Genomic DNA, 11,035 nt, shown 5'->3' on the forward strand with positions numbered 1-11,035 from the left:
GTTGAAGCCCACGCCGCCAAAGCCTCCGGCGAGGCGTTATCTCACCAAGTCAGGGGGTCGGCCACTGCAAAAGAGAGCCAGGGTTGAAAGCTCAGAGCCCATTGACTTGACGGAGCAGTCCCCAGAACCCTCACCGGTTCCCTCGCCAGTTCCATCTCTGGTGCCATCTCCGGCACCGCCAACAGAGCCTGAGGAGCCTCAGCCACCACTTCCCGAGCCCCAAAATCCATCTAAGATAGCCCCTGAAGCAGTAATCAGGCGGCCAATGCTGACTCAGCCTCCAATTGAGGGGAATTTGGACTGTAGAGCTCGGTCATTCCACTCCGAGCTGTGCTTTGACATAGCTACATTCCAATTGCGGCCGAAGCTTGCACAATCATTCCACCTGCTGCGAAGATACCATATGCAACACCTGGTGACCCCTAGAGACTTCTTCTACCCCAGGGTAGCCATGGATTTTTATCAGTCCATGACTACCAAACAGGTCAGGGATCCAACTCTAATTCATTTTACCATTTATGGGAGGCATGGCACATTGGGAGCTCGCCATATAGCTGAGGCCTTGCATATACCCTATGAGCCGAGCCATTTTGATGATTTTAGAGTGTGGACCAGTCCTACTGAGCTGGAAATGGTGCATATCTTATCTAGAGGAGCTTCCACACGACCACATCTGTTGAGGGGGGAGCTTCCTCCAATCATGTTTCTTATTGATGCATTTTTGCGTCATAACCTCTACCCACTGCAACATTGGACTCAAAGGAGAGGAGTCCTGTTAGAAGCCCTATTCAAGATGTCTGAGGGATATTTCTTCGGCCCTCACCATCTAATTATGGCAGCCCTTCTCTATTTCAAAGAGAAGGTACATAAAAAGAAGTTGCAGAGAGCTGATGCCATTCTTCTTCTCTTTCCAAGGCTGCTGTGCCAAATTCTGGAGCACCTGGGGTATCCTTCTGAGCCTCAATTGGAGCACAAACGCATTTTTCGAGAGGTATTTACTCTCGAAAAATGGAACAACATGACAGCCTATAGAGTTGACCAGCCAGAGCGCCCACAGCCAGCTACTAGGAGAGCATCCCCACGACATATATCTGAGGGTATACCTATTGCTGCTCCTGCCATTCCCAGAGCTCTACCAGTTACTCCAGCTTCATCTCAGCCATCCACTTCAGCTGAACCAAGGATGGCCATTCCCATTTCTGAATACAGAGAGTCATGCCGTTCATTGGAGACCCTCACAGCATCTCAGAGCAGCCTTGCTCAAGAGATGGCAGCCATTCAAGCATGCCAAGAGCAGATGTTGGCCACCCAAGCTGAGCACACTGCCATCTTAAGGCAGCTCCAGCATCATTTTGATCTGCCACCAGTTGCTGAGCCCTCCACCTCTACCACAACAGTGCCACACTCTCATCCCATAGAGCCGCAGGCCCCATCTGGAGCAGATACTGAAGAGGCAGACCCATCTGCCTAGCCCCAGCACCACCCACTCATCAGATTAATATATATATATATATATATATATATATATATATATATATACTGCCTATGTTTTTTTTATGTATTTCGTTTTTTTAGTTTGTAAGAAATCCCATTATTTTGGTACCATATTTGGGATTGCTTGTATTGCCTTTCTTTTTCATTGTACTCAAATGGATTCAAAGCAATACAAGTTTAATTTTTTTTTTTTTTTTTTTTGTTAACCTTTAGCATTATTTTATTCTTATTTCTTTTTCTCACATCTTTTATTCTTTTTTAAACATGTGGTTTCTCCAATCAGTATTCGAAATTGATATCACTCAGGAGGTACCACTTCCTCCCTTTAATTGCAATCACTCATATCACATTGAGGACAATGCTCAATTCGGTTGGGGGGGGGGGGGGGGGGGGGGGGGAGGAGAAAATGAGGAAGGAAGTATGCTAAGTTAAAGGAAGTATGCTAAGTCATTTTGGTAATACAATTATATTGGTAAATCAGTTGTAGTTTTTGCTTTTTACTCTTTTTATTCTATTCTCTATGGATTTTGAGGAAAAAATTTCAAATTAAAATAGGAGAAATTGAACTGTTGCTTTTCACTTGACTTAGAGTATGGATTATGCTTACTAAAGTGGTTCAATTTTTGAAGCTTCTATTGAAATTGAATTTAGTTCTTCCACTTTAAGCTATTCACACACTGTGCACAATAGATTCCGATTATAAAATGAAAAGCTATTTCCCTCTTGAGTTAGGATAATTTTGGGACTTGGTACATTTGACCTCATTTGATAAAGTTGAGACACCTTATAAAAGGCCAATGAGCCTTTGAAATAAAGAAAGAAAGTTGTTTGCTTGCCTTAAAACCCGAGCAAGGTCTGAGGGGTATATGGTGAAAATCTTTAAAGCTAGGTGCCCTAAGCCTTAATTGGTTGGGAGTCACCGACCTCAATGCTCGTTACAAGGGTGAATAGGTAGAGTCAGCATATGGTAGGTGCTTGGGTATTAGAAATTCATTCTCAAAAGTCCGGGGAAAAATCCGAGGAGTTAGTGGTTGAAAGATCCTTAAAGCTTGATGGCCTAAACCTTAATTGGTTGGGAGTCATCGATAGACCCCCATTACATGGACAATTCAGAAAGAGTACCCCATTAAGCCTCCTTAAAAAAAAAAAAAAAAAAGCGTGTTCTTTTCTTATTGATTTTGGTCAGTTTGCTAAGTGTTGAAAAGAGATAGGTTGGGGGGAGAGATTAGTTTAACATATTATTTTCGGAACCTAAGGAACCAATACACATAGATTTTTGAGGAAGAATAAAGTTTGGTTCTTTGAAAGTGGAAATGATTTTAAAACTTCAGTTTGCATAATGCATTCCCTTGATTGACAGTGTTTAGCATACTTTGTTATAACTCTTGTTGAAATTTGGGTTTGTATTTCTTTAAGGTATCATATGAGAGTTAGATCATCATGCCACTTGAAAATTGTTTTTCAGCATGATGTTGTAAATTATAGTTTAGTTTGCTTTTATATTTTCTTTCTCTCTCCTTCATTGCTAAGGGACTAGCAATATGTCGGTTGGGGGGAGTGATTACTACTCAAAAAGTGCTATTTGATAGCTTGTAGTTAATCCTTTTAAACACTTTTGAGTAGTAGTTTTGGCCTTTTAACTCAATTGGCATGATAAGGACCCTTGCAATCGTTTCTAATTAAATTGTGTTAAGTTTTGGTGTTTTTGTTAGTAATTTGATCACCAAAGCAATCCGAGATTGAGGAGAGTTATGTGGAATCTTGAACTAAAGCTTTGAAGCCCTTTTCTAAGAGTTGATCCGGAATGCAAGGAGAAAAAGTAAAGAGAATCTGCCATGAAGCATATTCTTGATGACAGTCGTGGCAGCCACTTTTGGAGCACTTTCTGAAATCCAATTGATGCGTGCTATATAAAATTTCAAAGCTCAGGAAGTCAACAATCCAATGCTTTAAACGGTGCACAATTCAGAGTTGAAACGAAGAAGTTACAACCATTGCAAGTCAATCACTCTAAGCTGAAGGAAGCATTTTGCAAAGTGTTGCGAAATCACCCTTTTGTTGTGAAGTGATTTCGCAGCCTTTTTGTACAGTGTGGTGGATTTCCTCCTGAAGTTGCCCGATAAACGCGACAAGTTGGAAGCTGAGAATCTCAAGATGAAAGCCAACTTCGCAGCCCTGTGAGAATAGCCTTTTGCTGCGAAGTGATTTCGCAGCCCTTTTTGAGTGTCTGCGAAATCTCGCAAACATCATTTTCTCTTGCGAAATGGTCCGTAGTGCTTCCCGATGTTTGCTACCGACATTAGGAGATATTTTCCATCAGATTTTTGTTGTCTAAATCCCAAAATACTCCTTGTAAGCCACCAATTACAAGATTCCTTAGCTTTTAAGTTAGTAAAAAGAGTAAATATCTATGTAATAATTAGTTTTGTATTATGTTCATATTTAAGCCTCTCGAGAGCCTGTTCTCAGAGGAGGAGACCTTTTGTAAAGTTTTGAAAAAACAAGTAAAGTTCAGATCCTCTGTTTTGCCTTACCTTCTCACTTTGTATTTTTTATTTCTTACTAAGTTATGCACTCTCTAAGGAATTTTCCCCAGAAAATGAGTAACTAAACCTTTAGTTCCTTGGAGCTAAGGTTGCCGGGGAAGGTTCCAAGTGCAAGAATGCAAAGCTATGTGGTTTCAGCCATGAATGAAGAGGAAGTGAAATCCTTTAGTGATTTCTATGTTTTTAGTTAACTTAAAACACCTTAAAGTCACCTGGGCCAACACTTGGTAAGGCAGGTGATCTCCAACCATAGAGATGCACTAGTTTACCCCTTGCGAGCCTCTGGGAGGTGACTTGAAGGTATGATTTTCTAGAATTGCCAACACTTGGTAAGCTTTTGAACTCCAAGGAGACATCCATTAGTTATCTCTTGCGAGCTTTTGAAGGGAAGTCCCAGGTTAAAGATCATCTTGAAGGGTAAGTGCTCGTGAGAGGCATGAACCATTGCAAGTTGCATCAGTGAGAGGGAATTAAATCTGAAATCTAATTAAAGGATGTATCTGTACAACACCGGTTAGAGAATTGACTATATGTTGATTCTCTAACGCGAGGAAATGAACCAACTGACCGGAGCTATGTCTTTTGCATGAGGAACCTCCCCTATGAACCTAAATCTCCAAGGAATGTTTTCTTCCTAAGTAATTTCCATCAGTTGTTTTATAGTTAGTTTAAATTTAAATCTTTGCCAATCGAAGTTTGTATTTTATTCCTTGAGCTAACCTTGAAATGAAACAATACCAATTCACTTTGAATTAGTATCATTTGTAATTTGGAAACCCTTCCCAGTGAACGATCCTAGAGCCGCTATACTATAGTAGCTTTTTCTTTGCTACCCTAGTATATGGTGTAATAGGTTATAAATTTGGTTGATTACTCCCTCAATCAAGGAGCACCAGCTGGACACGAATCAGCTGAGACACCAATTGGGCACGAACCACTATGAAGGAGCTTGTGGAGGTCATTTTGCTTCAAGGAAGACTTCAGCAAAAATTCTATAGAGTGGATTTTGTTGGCCAACTATGTTCAAGGATTGTAACGTTCACTGCAAAAGTTGTCCACAATGTCAACAATTGGGGAAAATCAACACAAGGTATCAAATGCCTTAAAATCATATTTGTGTTGTTGAGGTCTTTGATTGTCAGGGCCTGGACTTTATGGGACCATTCCCTCCCTCTTTTGGTAATCTCTATATTTTGGTGGGAGTGGATTATGTCTCTAAATGGGTAGAAGCAGTGGCATGCAAGAGCAATGATTACAAAGTGGTGCTCAAATTTTTAAAGGAGAATATTTTCTCTAGGTTTGGCATTCCGAGAGCAATCATTAGTGATGGAGGTTCACACTTTTGTAATAAGCCCTTTTCCACTCTTTTGCAGAAATATGGAGTAAGACATAAAGTGTCTACCCCATATCACCCTCAAACGAATGGGCAAGCTGAGCTAGCAAATCGGGAAATTAAGAGAATCCTCACCAAAGTAGTCAATACTATAAGAAAAGATTGGTCTACTAAGTTGAGTGATGCACTTTGTGCATATAGGACAACCTATAAGATTGTCCTTGGCATGTCACCGTACCGGATTGTTTATGGTAAAGCATGTCATTTGCCTGTAGAACTCGAACATCGTGCATATTGGGCTATAAAGAAGATGAACTTTGATTTAGATCAAGCTGGAGCTAAAAGGAAATATGATCTGAATGAACTTGAGGCATATCGAAATGAGAGTTATGAATGCTTACGTAATGCAAGGGAAAAACACAAATTCTACCATGACAAGCTTATTTTACGAAGGGAGTTCAAGCAAGGTGAAAATGTGTTGTTGTATGATTCCAAGCTTCACATTTTTCCAGGAAAGCTTAGGTCAAGGTGGAATGAGCCTTATGTGGTAAAAGAAGTCTTCCCTTATGGCACCGTGACCATTCGAAATCCAAGGACAGGTAATGAATTCAAAGTTAACGGTCAACGCTTAAAGCATTTCATTGAAAGATTTGAGACACAAGAGGAGAATCTCCATTTTCTTGATGGGGATGTTCAAAAGGGTTGAAGCATTTTCTAAAAATCTAGTTGGTAAAAATTAGATTTAGGTAAAACTTTTATTCATTTAATTTCTCTTTTATTCTATTTTATTTTATTTATTTATTTTCCTTTATTTAGTTTTGCATTTTCAATTAGTCATTAGCAATATGGTTAGCATTTTTTTTATTTTTTTTTATTTTTTAACTTACTAATGAGTTTATGAGTTGTAGCAACTTAGCTTGCAAACATCCGAGTGATATAGGTAAATGTGAACTTCAAGGGAGTGAAAAGGTAAGCCTCACATGTGTTCAAGGTGACAAAGCTCCTACAGTTTATATGAAGTCCTCATAACAAACTTCTCACTTGATGATCTTGAGGTAACATATTCATTTTTCCTTTCTTTTGACCCATTATCCTACACATTGGGGACAATGTGTAATTTAGGTTGAGGGGGGAAGGCCTATTAGCCTATTAGCCCTAATTTTTTTCAAAAGTTTGCATGTCATCTTTGGTTAGCTAATGAGATTCTTGATTTGCCTTGGTAACTCATGGTTTATTTGGCATGAGAAGGCTTTAAGTAGTATTATTTCTTTAGAATTTGAGAAAAAGTGCAGTTAGAGCAAGAGTATTAGTTCACTTACCTTATCTTTATATACCTTTAAGTGCAAAAATAGTTAGGTTGAATCCTTGGAATACCTTCAATTTTTCTTTAATGGTTATTTTCTATTTAAGACTCAAAGCACACACAAAGCACGTGTACCCTTATGGCATCTTGATTAAGATAATTTCTTTAGCTTAAAAAGAGTTATTCTTAAGCAATAAAATGAGGAAATGAAAAAAAAAAAAAAATTGAAAATGACTGATTTAAGCTCGAGCAATTATCTGAGGGGGTAATGGTCTTGTGTCTTCAAGCCCTGGTGCCTGAAACCAACTGGTTAGGAGTCATCGGTATCTTGATCATTACATAAGCTAAACTCAGTTTTGAAAAAAAAAAAAAGATAAATGAAAAAAAAAGAAAAAAAATGTTTGGGAAATTCGACCTTGTTCTACCTTGAGCTAGGGTGATACCTAAGGGGTAAGTGGCCTATAAAGGTCCTCAATACCTGGTACCTTGGGTGAAAACTCGGGAGTTTCCGGTGGATCCCTATTAAGCCATATAGAAGGAGATTTCCTAAACTAAGAAAGAAAAATCAAAATAAATTTTCCTCCTCTTTAACTTAAAGAATGATGAAATTTGAGTTTAAGAAAAAGTCTTAAGAAAAATACTATGAGGGGACACCAAAATTAAGCACATGAGGTTTAGGTGGAAAGAACCAATCAAGGGAAAATCAAGAGACACTAAGGGGAATGCTAAACATGGATGCACATTTATGTATATGAAGATAAGGTGAGAAAACTAAGAAATTGCATATCTTGTGTCATCTTGCTCAATTCTAGGAAATTTGTCTACTTGGGTATCTTGTGTGTGAAACATGTTATGTTGAGTTAATATGGTTTCATGAATCTCATTACATATTTTTCATTTTTTTTTTTTTTACTCTTTTCATTTGCTAGGGACTAGCAAAGTTTAGGTTGAGGGGGATGATTGGAGCCAAAATATGTGCTCTAATGGCACATATTCGATATGATTTGTGCACCAAAGGACATTCAAATCACCCAACTTGACCTAAATCAATGCTAAGGCCCTATCCATGAGTTTAATCTATACTTTGGAGACTTATCTCAGGTTCAAGGGAAGAAAATTGTGCAAATTGAATGACTTTAGATTTTGAAAGATCAAAAAAGGGCTAAATGAGGAAATAAATGAGTCAAGACTCATTGAATGTAAGGAAAGGCAAAACGAGGATATCATGAGGTTGGAAGATGATAAATGACCATTATGGAGTAAGAAAGAAGGCAAGAAAACATGGGAAATGAGGCATGAAGCAAGATTTAGCTGCATGGAAATTTAGAACTCAAAAATCTGATGACATTATATATTCTGAATTTGAGGACAAATTTGGAACACTTTCTGGAGTCCATTACATACATACTATATATCGTTTCGAAGCTCGGGAAGTCAAAAGTCCAACGCTTCAAATAGTTTGCAAATCAGAGCTAAAATGAAGAAGTTATGGCCATTTGAAGACAACTGTACCAAGCTGGAGGGTCATTTCGAAATGATTTCGAAATTCAACTTATGAATTCGAAATCCACTTCAAAATGACACCAATTTCGAATTCACCCACTGCCACTTTGATGTTCCGCCTTCTCTACCCCGGGAATTGCATCTATTCAACTTATGAATTCGAAATCCACTTCGAAATGACACCAATTTCGAATTCATCCATTGCCACTTTGATGTTCCGCCTCCTCTACCTTGGGAATTGCATCTAAAGCACTCCATCCACATTAGGTGGACCCCACACAACTAGAAATCACCATTTTATTATTTTTTAATCATTTTTAGGAAATTATTTTGTAATAAGTGGCCAATAAGAGTGTGCCACATGTTAGGTAATTGAGGATATTATATAAACTCTCTTAATTCTAGGTTTTAGGGATCTTGGATTTTTTTCTGGAGAGTTTGACATTGAAGGTGGAAGAAGATGAGAACTTTGGTTTGTTTTCTTTTTCTTCTTTATTGAATATATTGTTTTTAGTTTCTTTTGATTCAAATTATGGATTTTTACCCTATTATGAATTGTGAATGTGACATCACCCTTATGAGAGGCTAAGAGCCAACTTGGGGTTTGAAGCATGAAAACCTAAGGGCTCGGAAACCTATAGGGACAATGGGTAAATTATTATAACAATGAGATTAATTATTGGTTGGGTGACAATTTATCATTTTTTTATCCTATCCTTGTGAGTTCGTTTAGGGAATGATACGGTAGGTTATTACTTGATACTAGTGATTCTTGGTAATTCTTGATCATTAGTTATCCTCGTCTTACCTACCGTTATTTGCCCCTAAACAAAGCTATAAGGAGTAGGAAGGGTTAAAAAGCCAAATCTTAAATTGATAATCAATCTCATTCATTTGATGGTTTTAAGAATCTGTTTTAAAAAGGAAAAATTAGGTTTTGGATGCAATTTTGAGTTATAGAACTCAACTTTATCGCGAGCGGCCAAGGATCCCAAAACCCTAAGATCATATTACTTAAAATACCCTTGTTTTCTCTAATTTCTATACCCTAGGTTGGATTGTGGAAAACTCCAAACTTGAATCAATTGAATTTAAAATCAATATTCATTTTTTCTTATTAATTTAATTTCTTTTACTTAGTTTCACATTATTCACATATTGTTTTTCACTTAAGGATTTTAACAAAAACAATTCTTTTATTCTAGTATTGACAATTTTCATAAGCCAGTCCTTGAGAACAATACTCGGAATACTACAAAAGTGTAGTGACTTTTTCTCTAGTTTTTCTTGACCAGAGTTACTGTATAAAAAGGCTAAGTATTTTGGTACAATAGAGAATTTTTGTTCAAGCACACTTTCTCAAAGTCCATGAGATATTATAGTGTCTTTATTGAGAATACCTATTGCTATTGGCTTCCATCAATAGTGTCTTTATTAACTTTAGCATAAAATCAATACTCTCAAGGTTGAGAAATAATATAGAATAACAGCTTGGTAAAGTTATGATTACCTAATAACCTTACATTGTGACTCATAATAGGTCTTGTACAATGTGTAATTATACACACTAGTGCACTTACCATGGGAACCTCATCTTAATGGTCAAGACAAGACATTTATTCAATCAGGAGGTAGTGCGCTATAGTCTCTGCTAGGTTGCCTAAATCTATGAATCAATTGTGAACTACTTATCATCTTGCAAGGAACCTATGACTTATATCTTTTATGTAACTCATAATGACCCAAGTCATGTACAATGCAAGTGATATGAGTCTAAATGCTCAAATCAATATCAATGCATACAATGGATAAATAAAGTGGAAGATTAAGTCTAACTTTGTTACATCATGTCTTGTTTTTAACAGTTTTATCCCAACAAACTCCCACTAGTCCTAAAAGTAGACTAGACGCCACAAAAAAGAATTTTCTCCATAGTCATATCACCTCTCCGAATTATTTCATATAAAATGTAGCATTTCCTCTCTATTCGTTTTCTTTTCTAATGGTACTTTAGTTCTTTAGATTGTGACATCACCTTATTGTAATTATAAAACATGATCTTAGACAATACAATAAGGGGAACTATGCTTGAGCCAAAAGGCTTCCTTTGTTGCTTCAAAAGGAACAACAAATGCCACTTAAAGTGAACACATACCTAAAGATAGACCTACGAGAGTCATCATTGGATTGAAAATCTAATTCCTAGTACCTAAGGAGTAAAAATTTATTACAAAGACTCACAAGCATATATTCTCTCATTCCCCTAAGATACTTGAGAGTATATGCTTGACGTTTACCCAAACCTTTAATCCTAGATTGGACAGATATCTACTCACTATCCCTATGGTAAGGCAAATATCAAGTCTAACATATAGTATTACATACATAAGGTAACCTATGGCAGAAGCATTGAGGTTTTCCTCAAATGTACAGGGACACTGATTCTAAGAAAGACAACTTCAAACCTAAAAGGTGAAAACTTTCTTGGAGTCCTGCATCATGCACTTGACTAAATGTTCGTCAATGTAGGTGATATTGCTAAGAACCTTGGATCTCTCCATTCCCAAACCTTGGATCATATAGACACATGTAAATTTACCTTAAGCTTCTTTAGAAACTATTGTAGTGGAAATAATGGCTTTAAAAACCATTTAGAATAATAAACTAGAGAAGATAGTAATCAACCCTAGATTTAAATGTTCCTAGATCAATTCTTTTGTGAAGAACGTGTCTGAATAGTTTGGAGGTCTCATACACTCATAATTTTCCACCCAATGACTCAAACCACAATCTTGGCACTCCAAAGTGTGGCCTTTGGAAAGGATAAATCAAAGGTTTTTTCTTTCTTTCTAGAGG

This window comes from Vitis vinifera, chromosome 10, assembly GCF_030704535.1.
Source record: "Vitis vinifera cultivar Pinot Noir 40024 chromosome 10, ASM3070453v1".
NCBI classification, from domain to species: domain Eukaryota; kingdom Viridiplantae; phylum Streptophyta; class Magnoliopsida; order Vitales; family Vitaceae; genus Vitis; species Vitis vinifera.